At 35.1% G+C, this 16,126-nt stretch overlaps 1 long non-coding RNA gene across 1 annotated transcript in view; it reads right to left on the bottom strand.

Annotated features, from left to right (window-relative positions):
* Positions 1-2,405: 2,405 nt before the first annotated feature.
* Positions 2,406-16,126, bottom strand: part of LOC135157500 (uncharacterized) — a 53,482-nt gene continuing 39,761 nt past the window's right edge. Inside the window, exon 3 of the long non-coding RNA XR_010296497.1 lies at positions 2,406-12,068. This is a non-coding gene — a long non-coding RNA (uncharacterized LOC135157500). The remainder of the gene's footprint in view (positions 12,069-16,126) is intronic.

Genomic DNA, 16,126 nt, shown 5'->3' with positions numbered 1-16,126 from the left:
CAACTACTTTCTTTTACCTTCAATCAGTTTAAACGAGTCTTTGAAATCTCAAACAAGTTAAATTTTTGGTATTGAAATCTCAAAGCATGATTGTTTAAACTGTTTAACAACTATTCTAAGTTTCATACAGCAAACAACATTGTGTAAATTTTAAACAGTAGGCCTACTGAGCATAAAGCTGTATTAACTTACAAAGACTCTTCACATGACTGGGTGACCCTTTCTTGCGTGGTAAAGTAACACCAATGAAACATTGGGGTACACAAGAAAGGATCACCAGTCTCACGCAAAGTTGTGCATAATTCATGGACAGCCTTATAAAACGACCCCCTAGTATTAAAGATAATATGAGAAATCTTTACGTACCTGAACTTAAGCATGATTTCTATAAAAGGGGAACACCAGACACTACCAAACAGACGACGACGATTCTTGTCAATGCATCTCTATTCGCTACTTCAAACAGACATATTAAAAAAAAAAATCTAAATTCAGATCCCAACGCACTTCATTCCATTATTAAAAAGTAAACAACATCTATATGTACTCTGTGGTTTGGTGGAGTTAACCAGGGCTAAACTTTGTATAAAATTGCCATTGTGCAAGTATCAATGGTGTATAAGACCACAACTCACCATTCATAAAAAAGTATATCACATTAGGTGGTTTCAAACCGCCACCATCATAAGAACCCCCGTTAAATTACGAGAACTTTTTTAGGCTAAAAGATACCCATTAATTATTCCTCCATTCACACCGCCCCGAAACATACCCTTCCGCAGTATGGTCTGATAAGCAGGCAAGGCGCGAGTTTCAAAATCACTAGATCAGCAGCCACCCACGGCGCCCGCGCCCAATACACGCTGGGCTAAAAGTTCCCGTAAATTGCTTTCACATTGCCAAAATACCTGCGACCTTGGAAAAATCCCCGCGAAAGTTCTCGTAATTTTGACAAGTACCTACTATTTAGTGGGTATTTTCTTTCAGGGAGATTTCGCGTAATTTGCTCTCACATTGCCAATATTACCTGGTATTTTCTGATCGGGGTTAATTTCCCGATCAGAAAATACCTGGAACTGACGAACTTTGAGGCGGTCTGAAACCACCTATTGTGAGTTTTTTTCTGTGAATGAATCCTGATCCTATAATCTTATTAGATGATATTACAAATAAATTGACTCAATGGGATTTGTTGGTACTGATAAGGCGGTGCTGCACCATCCCGAGTTTGCCCAATCTCCAGAATTTAGCCTGATCGGCCCTCTTCGCGATTAATCTCGAGATTCAAGAAACCCCGTCTCCACAATCGCAAGAAGAGCAATTCCTGCTTGAGCGATGCATCATGGTCTGACGCCGTGAATAAATAATCCCAAGGGCGTCTGTACCTACGAATTAGCGCATTATTTCCTAAAATAGCACGCTATTTTGCAAATAATCCCAAGTTGACTTGGGATTGTAATCTCGAAAGTTATCCTACGAACTAGCGCGATAATTGCGTCTCCATTGCAAATAATCTCGAGATTGTTTAGAGCGGGATAATTTGGCGGATCAGAAATAGCGCGCTAATTTGAAAACTCGGGATGGTGCAGACGGCCCTGATGTTAACTGTGAAAATCAGTTTTCCCGAAAGACAGTTATAGTATTAGAACCCCTTGAAATTCATAGCCTTACAAGTATGTGTTGCTCTCAAATATCACTATAACATGCTATAATGCTATAGCCATCGTACAAAGCAGTCAAAAAACGAAAATATGGAAGAGTAAATATGAACAACAGAAACTGTCACTGTGTAAACTGATTTTATTCAATGGTCACAAACACAAACCACAAAGTCACCATGCATGGTTAATAACAAAAGGGAGAACTATGTGGAAATGTGTTTAATTCAATTATTAAAACATTTTTTAAAGATCACATTCTTCAGATAAAAAAAGAAGCATATAAAATGGATAAGAGAAGGAAAGAAAAAGAAATGAACAGAAAAATGAAAATTAAAGTGAAAAAAATAATAAATTAATGAGAAAGGGAAATAAAAAAGTATTGTTTAACCTTTCCCTTTAGTTGATATTCTCATCTATTATGGAATCATAACATTACACAGTGAAAATTTAGAAGTTGAGAATGATGCCAGTTGGTGTCCCTCGCAGTCTACACCATGAGGTGTTCAACCTACACCCTAGAGATTGAACATATATAACATCAACAAGTGTAAGAGGTGTTGTATTAACATCCATAATCGAGACAGTCACAGTGATTTCCCGATTAAAAAGATGTTCTTTTCCAATTCTTGAAAAGCTGTAATTTCATTTTAAACTTGATCTTCTAAAAATTGATAATTTGTTCAATATGTCATAGAAAATGAACACAGCAAAACATGTATTCTCTCTTTTCAAACGTAAATAATAGTATATCATGTTAAGAAGAGCTTGATGGGAGAAGGAACTGGCTAATCTGGGTAAAATATGACATTATTATCAATATTGGTATTATACTTGTAATTCAATGAATTTTCACATGAAAAGAAAAGAAAAAAAACCCAAACAGATTTTCCGTTTTGATTCTAACAGTAAACAGAAAATCACTGTCCCTACCATAGATGTTGAACTAAAACACCAAAAACTTTAACACCTAATAAAGTAAAATGACTGGTTTTGCCCTCCATGTATATAAAACCAACTAACACCTCAGTTTTAATATTTCATATATCAATTCTCTTAAAAGAGAATGAAACTCTTGGAGTAAGTTAGCTTTTGTGAAAGCAGAAAAATCAAAGAATAAGATCAACAAAAGATTGAGTAAAATAGGACTAGCAATAGAAGAGTTATGAGCATTTGAATGTCGAGATCACTAATTCTATGGAGATCCTCCCATTGACAATGCGACCAAGATCTATGATGTCACAGATGAACAACTCTCCCCTTTTGGACACTGAAAATATACCCCAAAACATCTCTTTTTGCTCATTCTAATCATATGACAAACGATTCATCAATGATATAATGTTGTGAAACCTCTGTACTTGTCCTCTCATAAAGAGATCACCTCACCTTGTGATAGACTCTATAAAAGTGAGAATATAAGTGAAATAAGTACTAAAGTAATGAGGGAGTTGTACGTGTGTGACATCACAGATCTTGGTCGCATTGCCAATGGGAGGATCTACATGGCATTAGTGATCTCATTATTCAAATGCTCATAACTTTCTTATTATTCATTCAATCTTCCTCAAACTTTCAACAATATGTTACTTTGATTTTTCTCTTTGATATGGATTCAGCTGGTTTCAAGGGTTTCATTCTCCTTTAAAATTGCTCTAAAAACCAATTTGTTTAAATTCGCCTCCCAGTCGTTTCCTTTCATTGTCACGATTGTTGTTCCTTTAAAGGGGAAGTTCACCCCAAAGAAAAGTTTGTTGTAAAAGTGGCAGAAAAAATAATTTAAAAATATGGGTGAAAGTGTGAGGAAAATCAATTAAAGATTTAAACAATTATTTGAATATTAAGTTTGGATTTATGATGTCATAAATGAGCAGCTTCCCCGTATGTTAATGCATAAACTTCAATTTTTTAATGGTTTGTGAGGACTTATTTTTGTTTTCCTTTTTCGGAACGGGTGTGAAATGATTTGTCTATTGATATACTGAAGGTAGGCCTACAGTAAAAACCATTATAAATTTTCTGAGAAAATGACGTCATTGATTTTTTTTAACCATACGTTTATGTAGGAAAACTGCTCGCATATGACGTCTGAATCAAATAATTAAAATTCTAATAACTTTTTTATACTTTGATGGATTTTTCTCAAACCTTCAGCAACATTTACTTTTTCTGTTATCTTTACAATAAACTTTTGTCAGGGTGAACTTTCCCTTTTTATAACCTTTGTCTCTCCCTCCTTATTTCCTTTCCTCAGCACCTTGAGCATATAATCAGTGTGGATTTGGCGCATTGGAAATACTCTACATTATTATCATTGTTGTGCAAAAATACACTAAAATTTTGAGTTTATGACTCTATTAAAGAAAGACAGAATTGACAGTATTGCTGTCTCACAGCTGTCATATTTGTGAAAGTAAATCAGATCATGAGATCATAAAGAGAAGATAATCACATCAAGTTGAGCAAATTTTCACAATCTAGAAAAAAAAAATGTAGGGTATTTCACTTCAGTCCTGCCCCTACAAAGCTACGACAAATTATTTTCACATGGTTTAAAACCCATATTGGGTTATAGTAGACTACTGTCTGAATCATGATTTCATTGTTGGATAAAAATACATTACAGATTGTAATAAAATGTTGTGCTATGTGATCGTATAACATAATATGTTTTTTTTTGGGGGGGGGGCTAAAATTCAAAGTCTGAATTGCTGTAACTTTTTTGTAAGTAAAAAATTGTTTGTTTTTTTGGTAAAAACAATTAAATTACCAAATACAAATTATGAGTTATAGGGCAAAAAATATCAGGATACCAACTCCATACTTGTTAAGATATTTGTTGATAAAAAAAATGTTCCAAATATTACCGACTCAAAGAGGGTGCTAAATCTATTAAAGATAGGAAGAATTCATATACAAATCATGGTTTTTCAACACAAAGGGGGACAATTTTAACTGAATTCTGAAAGCATTTTGTGTCAACCATTTTGTTTCAATCCTTGAAATTCAAAAATGAAAAATAAGATGTCATAATAGAAAAATATATGTTGCCAATTTGAAGAGAAAACAATGATCAAATAAGGCTAAAGACAACTCACTATCCCGAAAGGATTAATCTTGCTATTTATAGAGGCCCCCATCTTCTATCTCTCTCAATTTATCTCTCTCCTTCACTGTAGTAATGTAGGTCCATGGTATGGGTGACTAAACTCTGCGTATTGATCAAGCATGCACTTTTGCTACGCACCCTAATTTAATAACGAATCTGCCAAGAAAGCCGAAAATATCTTAAAGAGTCTGTATTGATTCAGTTCCCATTACACTTCCCTCGACTGCACCACGCTGAAAGGCAAACCAGTCTAAACTCAAGCAACTTCATCAATTTATGACTGACATCCCATGATGAAGATAAAACAATCATTCATTTCAATCCCTACAGTGTATAGCTGACATCCTAAACATCGCTATACCTTCAAACAGATGGTCATAGGGTTGAATACCAGCCAGAGCGAGTTTTACTTCAGCAAGAAAATAATTGTGCTTCACTCGACCCAGGTGAGGTGCGTGGGTACCCAGTAGGAATGCTTAATTCCTTGAATGCCCTGAGAGCTGCTGACGAAGCGGCAGCTCGAGGTAAAGCAAGGGTTAACGATCGTTGTGCACTGTATCCTCTGGAAAATGATTTTGTGGCCGAGTGGATTAGTCTCAGGACTTTGAAACAGAGGGTCGTGGGTTTGAATCCCAGCCAAGCATTGGCATTAGACATTTGGGCATTCAAATGCTTATAACTTTCTTATCTACTATTTAGTTCCAATATTAAAATCGATTTAATCAATGTTCAGAATATACAAATGAGAATATTTATACAATGCATTATAATGAGTTTTTGTTATGAAAGCCTGTACATCATTAACTTTGCTTCACATTTCATATTTCATATAATATACATGTAATTTTAATAAAAAATAGTGAGAGGCTAATGCCATCATACCCCTCGTTTTCATACCGACCAGGATACAATTCTTTTTGAACAGGATACAGATCAGAGGCATCAGACAGATATCAGGGAGATTCAGAGATTGTGCACAACTCAAACTACAGAGGGCTCACTTTGAAAATAGACTCTTTCCATGATAGAGTTCAAGTGGTTTATAAATTTATACAGACCTCTCTTCAATTCCTCAGGTTTGGAAAATTCCACCATAAGTGTTTGGCAGTGTTCTTTTTAGTGCCTTGCTACATTTGACAAGGGAGGTGGCAGTTTATTGATTTAAACATCCAGTATGTCCTAAAAATTTATTATGTGGACAATATGAAAAAAAAAAAAAAAAACATGTTTTCAATTTTCATGGATGCATTTTGCAGTTTACAATAATTACATGTACAATAAGTTTCTTTGGTTGTGATTCTGTCACACAAAAAAAGGGATGAAAATGATATAAAATAAAAGAATAATTACATTTTGATGGATGTTCTTTTTTAAATTTTACATGAAATTTAAGTTTGGTTTGGATCCTGACAAAAATGTAGCTTCGAAGGGCCATTTGAAAAAAAAAGAAATTTACCAAAATAATACCAAGTGAGGCCACTAAACATCCTCAAATGCAAAATTAAAATTTCCATGAAAAACTTAATGAATGGATGCATGACATAAGATTCTCAGGTCAAGAAACTTTTGTAAGATTGCCATGATAGATGATCATGATACACCAATGAATATACACTGTACATTTAATTAACATTACCGGTAAACCTTTACAAAGGCAAAGACAGGCTTCAAAGCCCACATACAGTACAGCTTTTGGGTAAAGGTTCAATACGACTTTGAATATGAATCAGTCAGAAATCTGTTCTCTGAAAAACAGGAAGACTGTGCTCCATTTCAACTCAAGAGGGCTCACTTTGGAAATATATCTGTAATCATCTTGGTCCAACCCGTCAAGCCAGCTTTGTTCTATTACACTCACGATCGTGATCACTGATGCTCTTTATGTATTTTATTGACCCCCCCCCCCTTTACCATTTTTAAGAACAAATGTGTTCCCATTACATTATAATATGCAACAAATAATTACTTTAATATCAACAATATCAGAAGAGCAAAAACGTTGTATTCATGATAGAATTGTAGAGAAAGTGACAAATTTTTTTGGGGATAGCATGTACATCATGTTCATATTTAAATGCAAAGTCCAAGTCAACAACTACTTCATCTAAAATTTCTTTGGTATTGGATGTCCATGTTTTAAAGAAAGTTAGAGCATTTTGAAGTTTGCTATTAAATTTCATCACCTACATGTACATGTATGCTTTACCAGCACGCGACACTGGCACCGGTCCGACGGTCCAAGACTGGTAAAAATTGCTTTCGGACCAGTAAGTTTTCAGAAATAGCCAGATTTACTGGTCCTACATGACCAGTAAACTGATACACATGATATGTTCTCCTCTCGTTAATTATAAAGCAGAGCTGCCAACCTTGTGCAAGCAAAAAAAGGAACCATTATGGCCAAAAAAAGGAATTTCCAACAAAAAAAAGGAATGTGTTAAAACGAACCTTAAAACCACATGCGACAAACATCCAATGCAAAAAGTATGTATGCAGTGAACAATTTAAAAAAAGTTAATCTCTAGGCCTAGTCTGGGCTAAGTAACGGAGCGTTACAAATTGGACCCTTATTTTAATTAAGTCAGTAGCAGGGCTTGAATTAAGAATTGAGAGGGGCAAGGCCATTTTCAAATGGGCACTTTCAGCTTGGGGCAACCGGCAAAGTGGCCTTGGATGCCCCAAAATTTCAAGGGGTATCAAGGCCATTCTAAAGGACATGAAGGCCACTTTTATTCTAGTCAAATGGGCACCTAGGCAAATTTTTCTAAAAATGACAAGTAGGCCTTTCATTTTGTAGTGCAACCTACTCCGGCACTTATCAAAGTGAAGATCTGTCGAGAAAAAATTCTTTCAGGGGCACCAAAATCAGTTCTGGTGAACATTTTTAGGGCCCCATTTTTCTGGGGCTTCCTTTCCACTTCTAAAATAATTAATTGTTTTATGTTGAGTTTCCTGACAAAACTACCAAATTGTAGACTAAGAGAAATATAAAAAAAAAAGTTGACATCAATTCAGACTTCTCTTCCCAAGTAACATTGTTTTTGCCAAACAGTACCCTTTAAATTTAAAGTGTCATAAAATGGAAGTGTACATGTAACATTCCACAAATATAGAAAAATTATTCATAAATCAATCTAATCTAAAATTCAAATAGAACTATAGATAAGAAGTTGAAATCATTCCACAAAAGTCCCATCGTAAATCACTTCACGATGTGCACAGCTCAGCCTCAATCACACTGCACGCACACTCAATCATCACCAGCAGTGACGGCACTATAGAGCAGACATCTAGGCCGCCAGAACCGGGGAAGAAATCTTCCCATTCCTGCTAAACTGAATGCTAAAGTGCCGACTTTTTTAATGAATTCCAAAGGCAGTAGGACATCTCTCTAGTATAAATCATGTGAAACTATCAATAAATGTTGAATATCACCCAGAATTATTACTTCAAGGGACAATGAAGAGCTTTCCAGGTCTTTTCAAAGCCGAATACATCGTATTTGTTTGATACGATTACGAGTTGATGAAAATTAACCAGACAGTACCGTTATCCGAAGGGAATTGATATTAATCAATTCAAGAAAATAGCCTCAAAATTTCATTTCTTTATCACAACAATTAATTTTAAAGTATATGAAAAATATCTTTTGATGATTCAATCTTTAATATATATGATGAGTATTTTTGTAAAATTTTGCAAATGGAATAATAATTTCCCTCAAACCTCCAAATCCCCCTCCATTACAAATGGACTCTTCTCTTACTACATTTGGGAATTACCCTACCCAATTCATCGTACTCCTCGCTCTGCGCTGCAAGAACAAACGTTGGCTCGATCACCTGAAGAGTGTTGGCCCGTGCGTAAAGATAACGTATTAGCAGTAACGTTAGATCTAAATTCTGAAATCTGATTTTCGGATCGTTTTTTTGTACATAAAACATCACTTTATAGGAAAGAAATTACATGCAAATTTAAGATAAAATATATAAAATTCAGAAATATCGTACCTTAGACCGCAGTTACTGTTATTTCCTTTCAAATGATGATCAAAACATAATCATCCTCGATCCTTTCGTTTGTCATCGTAAGTTCCCATCTTGGATGACGTCATCATCCTTACAGACGTATTTACCAGTCGCTATACATCGCGATTCGTACCATGCATGCCGCTCGCATATTCAACTAACGTATATGTACGTGCACGCTATCAAATTATTAAAGTGCGTTGGAAAACCGGCAGGCGGGCGACTACGCACGCGCAAATACCAGGCTCATCTCGGGCTCAACCACTGAACTAGAAATACGTATTTCTAGTTCAGTGGGCTCAACACGCACTCCACATACATACAATTATGTACACACATTATCAAAATTGTCAAAAAACGTAATTTGAAAAGAAAAACCATAATGCCGTAATTTGAATGAAAAAACGTAATGATTACGGCAAAAACGTAATGGTTGGCAGCTCTGATAAAGGCTCTGGTATCTTGAAAAAATAGCGAGCTCTAAAATTGAGAAATGGCTCTCATGATTTATGTTTTTCTTGTGTAGTTTCTTTGTATACGTTTTTTTAGCAAATTTAGGGGACAATAAAAGACAGCAAAATAAACTCAAGACTTTTTAAAATATTTTTCTTTATTTTGGGGACCAGTAAATTTTAGTTTCTGACCAGTAAAGTTGAAAACTGGGTATCTACGGTCCGACATGAATAGGTTGGACCAGTAGGAATAAAGGGTTAATAGTGTGGAGCCCTGGGCCTTATCACAGATATGCAAATGAGAGAGTTTATGATGTCACACACTCACTGTTTTAATAGTTTGTACTAGTTAATTACATGTATATGAAATTTGAATTTACTCTTACTCTGTTTAGATTTGAATATGAAGCTCTAGATTGAATCGTGATAGATTACAATAATGGCAATTCCACATGTTCAAGGTGGAACGAATGTTTTAAATAATTGTTAATATTACAGGAGGGAAAAAGGTAATAAATAGAGGAAATAGCGATTTTGAGATGGCTTTGGTCAGGCTTTTTTTTTTGGGGGGGGGGGCTACTTTCACAAACTACTGGCTATTTCTGCTGCATTGGATAAGTTTCAACATTGTCTCAGTGAAGGAGAGGATTTCCTGGGGCTCTTTCAAGCTTTTTGAGGGCAAATTCGCCCCGGGCCCTCATATGATTTTTCACCTGTCATCCCTTTACCTCATTTGCATCTATAGCACTGTTCCTGTGCATCTAACTGTTTTGTGAAACTAATAGCAACTTTAATAAAAATTACATATCTTTTTCTCCTTTTTTATAATGGCAGAACAATAATAGAAAAAAGGAGCTAGGATGTTATGTAGAAACAGTCTATACAAGGGCTCGTCCACCCAAACAAAGAGGTTGATTTGCAATTGAATAAAAAGAGAAAAATACTCAAATTTTGATGAAATTCCATGTATCAGCGTTAAGCTTGTTTGATTATTCTCTTCTTATTCAAATCAACATTTTGTTGGGGGTAAACTTGCCCTTAAAAAAAAAAACCTACATGTATGTACATTTAGATCAAAACCAATACATTGTATGAAATGAAAGTTTCTGTCTTTTTAGCAAAACATCAGTCCATTTCGTTACAATATTTCAAATTAAACTTTCGATATTCCTTTGCAAATGAATCGCTTTCTTTCCTTTTCTACTGTACGTTTTACATGTAGATTTTGTAATATTCAAAGTTTTTTCGATTGTTAGAGAAAAAAAACCCTTCCTCTAATATCACCATCATGAATACCTGAACAGCTATTATTTAAGGATGATATATTATTCACAAACTGTGAAAAAAGAACCCCTTTCTTTGTTCATAAAGGGGAAATCCCTAGATTGGCCTTTGGATTCAAGCGTCTCTTTCTATCCATGCTTAACCCTTTTATTTTGTCACATTCATGAATACTTCATTGAACAGATACAGAGAAGCCTGGAGTCTTTCCTGTAAAAACCCTCCTCTTACTGGGGAATTTTAATCTTGAAGTTTAATACATGTATGAGGATAGAAAGAAATTTTATAACTCTGTCTTGTTGGGTGTGTTCATGAGCTCTGTAAAGCATGCTATTGTATAAAAAAGAGGACCGATGAATGTTTCAAAGTATACCTTGTTCACATTCACTTTCGGTTGGTCAAATGGGGAAATATTGCCAACTTTGATCTTGGAGATTATTAAGGGAGGAAAGAAATTATCTTTTGGGTTTGTACTCATGAGCTCTGAAAAGTACACTAGTGTAAAGAGGGCAGGAGAGCGTTTCAAAGTGAACATGTATTGTATTACTGGATACCAAGACCTTGTCCATGTTCACTTTCCAAGGTCAGTCCGAGGGGGAAAATAATGCAAATTTTGATCTTGAAGATTACCATAAGAAGTTAGATAACTCTGTTCTTGGGTGTGCATTAATGAGAGCTCTATAAAGCACGCAATTGTAGAGATGACAGAAGAGTCTTTGAAAGTCTATTGTATTTAATGCCTAACAAGACCTCATTCATATTCACTTTCCTGGGTCGGTCTAATGAGAAATACATGTACTGCAAAATCTAGATCTTAAAGATTATAAGGGAAGAAAGAGATTTCTAAACTCTCTACTCGAGTTTATTCCTGAATTCCATAAAGCATACTATTGTAAAAGAGGGCAGAGAAGTACAGTGTTTCAAGCTAATATAAGAGAGTACAGAAAATTATGAGAACTTTAGATTTGTAATTAAAGCAAGAAGAATATGCATATAGGGCCTTCTTGGTATAGGAATATGAGAGTCCTATAGGTGGCTCATAAACTATGGGAATTTATCTGGTTTGAGCAAGGCCGAATGACAAACTGAATTTGGTATTTTGAGGTGTGGACAAAGTCGCATCATTTCCAAGATCAAGTGGGTGTACATGTAAAAGCATTTGTAATCATTGAAAAAAATGACACTTCACGTACCTTTAATGAAATCTGCTTGTTATATATTCTCCTTCTCGTGGTCCCCAGATTCCCCTCCGAAAGCGTACAATTTTGAAGACAATATCACCCACTCGACTTCCGCTGTTGAAGGCACTTGTAATCAAAATCAAATGTTCACAAATTTTTGTCTCCTGGTATTCCTCTCTCTCTTCTCAATAAATATATTCCCTTTAGATAAAAGTCGATTTCAATAATTTGAAAGCTGTTGCGGTAGCGGCAGGCACAACTGATCCAGCAGACTTCAAAGGACAATATACTTTCCAATTGACAGCTGAACATTTGCAGGTATCATCGCATGAATGTCGCTCTGCTGTCTTGTTTTACAGCTGAAAGAAAAACCAAAAAAGTACAATTTCATTAGGTTCAACCTAAAAATACAAATAAAAAAATCTACATCTGGGCCCAGTCTTACAAAGAGTGGCGATTGATCCAATAAACCACCACTATGGAATGTTTTACAGCTGAAAGAAATTTAAAAAAAAACAGTAAAATTTAATTAGGTTCAACCTAAAAAATACATATAAAAAAGCCTATATCTGGGCCCAGTCTCAAGCGATTGATCCAATCAACCACAAATATTAAACGTTTTACAGCTGAAAGAAATAAAAACAGTAAAATTTCATTAGGTTCAACCTAAAAAAAAATAAAAAAAACCTATATCTGGGGATTCTGGGCCAAATATTTCAAAGAGTTGCAATTGATCCAATCAATTACAACTATGGAAAGCCAGCAATGTCAACATCTAATACGCTTGTTTGTTCAAAATGTTTTCTAGATATGATGTGTATGCATGCATTCATCGTTTTCTTGAAAATTCAGTATGCTTCTCTTTGCTTGCAAAGTGCAAAAACTACACCTGTAAAAAAGAAAATAATATAAAGTTAAAATCAGAAATGATAATTTACCACATAAAAAAAATCTTCCTCTGCTGAAGATAATTGCTGCTGATGTGTTTTCCAAAATAATAATCAAATATTAATGATGATTCTGGTTGAAGTATTCATCACAGAGGTCCGCATTATAATGACAAGGGGGAAAAAAACATGAGGGCCTAATGCGGTTGACGTATATATGTACTATCTAGACAATTTGTCTGGAATTTTAACTAAATAAGGTGAATTTTCTCTCCAGTGCATCACAGACGGATCAAAGGAAACAAACTATAGATAATGGCAGTTTCTATTTGATTTGGAAATAGTACTTATGTCATCAGGGCCCTGTCTCACAAAGAGTTGCAATTGATCCAATCAATCGCAACAATGGGAAGCCAGCAAAGTCAACATATAATTATAAAATGCATGTTCGTTCAAAATAATTACTAGAAATGATGTATATTCATACATTATCTGTTTTCTTGACAATTCAGTATGCTTCTTTTTGTTTTCAAAGGACATCAAACAAATCTCCGAAAGAAAAACATTGTTGGATTTCCATAGAGTTACGATTGATAGGATCAATTAGGATCAATCGTAACTCTTTGTAAGGGCCCTTGAGTCTGTATGAATATTACATGCATGCTGCTGGCTTAAAGTCAGGCTTATTTTATAGAGAAGGCTAACCACGTCTAACAGTGCAATATTATGACAACTTGACAAGATAACCTCATTTTTTCCGGTGCTTTACTCAATAGCCATATCCTTCACTGTTATATGAATTCATTTTCGTAATGTGTTATCAACGATAAATAATGTAGCATGATGAGCGTTACTCATTACCTAGCGGATGATGGCACTATAATAGAGGTGTCAAAATCATTACTCTCATCATTCCTATCGAATATAATAAAATAACATGAAATAAACACATAAATAATGGAATAATTAAATATCAAAAGAGCTATTACTTCGAAGAGTGTTGGGAAGCGTACGATGGTGGATTGAGGTTTTTATGAAAGGGAGAGGTAGAGCAAAAAGAAATGTTGGTTTCACAGGTGAACAAACAGAATGATTTGACTCATAAAAGATTAGAAAAGCAAAAAAAAAGGATACTATAAAAAAGATTACCATATTACCCACCCCCCCCCCCCTTCCCCAGTGTCCCATTCTAAGAGAGCTCTGGACGTTATCAAGGTAAAGTAATTTACCAGAGTAAAATGGATGAAGCTTTATGTTTGAAGTGTACTAAGATGAGAAGAAATTTCAGGTAGAAAGGGCAAGAATACATGTATATAAGTTACAAGGACAAAAAGACAAGATCTTGGATCTCATCAAGTCAGGTTGATGAAGATGAGAAGACCAGAAGACAAGATTCTGGATCTCATTTAAATCAGCTTGATGAGGATGAGAAGACCAGAAGACAAGATTCAGGATCTCAATTAAATCAGCTACAGGTAGATGAAGACGAGAAGACCGGAAGACAAGATTCTGGATCTCATTTAAAATCAGCTTGAAGAGGATATGAAGTCCTGAATACAAGATTGAGGATCTCATTTAAATCAGCTTGAAGAGGACGAGAAGACCAGAAGACAAGATTCTGGATCTCATTAAAAATCAGCTTGAAGAGGATGAGAAGACCTGAAGACAAGATTCTGGATTTCGTTAAATCAGCTTTATGAGGATGAGAAGACCAGAATACAAGATTCTGGATTTCATTAAAAATCAGCTGGAAGAGGACAAGAAGACCAGAAGACAAGATTCTGGATTTCATTAAATGAGCTTGATAAGGATGAGAAGACCTGAAGACAAGATTCTGAATCTCATAAAATCACCTTGATGAGGACGAGAAGACCAGGAGACAAGATTCTGGATCTCATTTAAATCAGCTTGATGAGGATGAGAAGACTAGAAGACAAGATTCTGGATCTCATTAAATCAGCTTGATGAGGAGACCAGAAGACAATATTCTGGATCTCATTAAATCAGGTTGATGAGGATGAGAAAACAAGAAGACAAGATTGTGGATAACTGGATATCATCAAGTCACTTTGAAAAAGATAAGACCAGGGGCCAGGCTCATAAAGGATTTGCAACTGTTGTAATTTTGCCATTATGGCAACTACCATGGTAAACTTGATTTTGATTGGCTGCTGAGCCCTGTTACCATGGTAGTTGCCATTATGGCAAAGTTACAACAGTTCTTTATGAAACAGGCCCCAGAAGACAAGATCCTGGATCTAATCTAGTTAATAGCTTGATGAGGATGAGATGACCAGAAAAAAATTCAATCTCATCTATTGTGCTTGATGCACATGAGAAGACCAGAAAACAATATATTGGATCTCATCAAGATGACTTGATGAGGATGAGAAGACAAGGACACAAGTGAAGTAGTCAGCTTCATGAAGATAAGACAAGAAGACATCTTAGATCTCAATCAAGTCAACTTGAAATGCTGAGAAGACATGACAGGATTCAGGACTTCATCAAGTGACTTGAAGAGGATAAGGAGACAAGAATACATCTTGGACTTGGTCACCAATGACAAAGAGTCAAGATCTTGGATTTCAGCATGATGGGAGACAAGAAGATCAAACCCGGACTTCATCAAAAAGATCTAAGAAAGATAAGACAAGATCTTGGATCTCGGTTCGTTGACTTGAAAATAGATCGACAAGAAAACAATATAGATCTCATAGAGTTTACTTTATGAGGACGTAATAAGACAAGAAGACAAGGTCCTACACCTCATCAAGTCGACTTGAAGAGGGTAAGATTAAAAAGACTAAAAGTTCTCAAGCTGACTTTAGGAGGGTGAGTACAAAACTTCAAAATCTCTCCTAAATTGAGAAGTCAAGGCTTTGATTTTTATTCAAAATTTTAAACTACCTCATGCCATTAGATTTCACACAGACGAAATATGACTTGCCATGAATACTCGTTTGCAGACGTTACAGAACATGACTTTTAGTTAAGATTCAATTTTCTGTTTCCAAATTAAAAAAAAAATATTGAACACATCAAAAGAATAAAAAATCCATCTACTAGTATTCCATTAGAGAACCTCAATGGCCAAGGTTGATACATGTAGACCATATTCTATGGTTTTGTTGGTTTTATTCTCCTGTCTTAACAGGAGAAACTGCGTAACCACACAATTAGAATGTAATACAATGAAGTAGAATTGTTGCATGGAAACAAATGTCAACATCAATCATCTTTTCTTCCATCTTGTCTTCTCCCCTCCTTTTTATCTTTCACAAGTTCTATTCAAAATGTAAAAGAAAATTACGGGCATGCACTAGGCAACTAGTAATAGCAAATTTCATTAACAAATTATTATATGTCCCAACAACAACCATAAATGCACTTTTGTCATATCATCCCCATCATCAGCATGATTAAAATGATTTGCGAGTTTCATTATTATATCAAGATTTTCATCTGTTGAAAAATGTGTTTTGTTTATAAACTCATTAACATGATCACGAACTATGAATACGGGATGA

This window comes from Lytechinus pictus, chromosome 18 (assembly GCF_037042905.1).
Source record: "Lytechinus pictus isolate F3 Inbred chromosome 18, Lp3.0, whole genome shotgun sequence".
Classification (NCBI taxonomy): domain Eukaryota; kingdom Metazoa; phylum Echinodermata; class Echinoidea; order Temnopleuroida; family Toxopneustidae; genus Lytechinus; species Lytechinus pictus.
The sequence above is the reverse complement of the archived record's forward strand: the minus strand, read 5'-3'. Positions and strand labels throughout refer to the sequence as shown.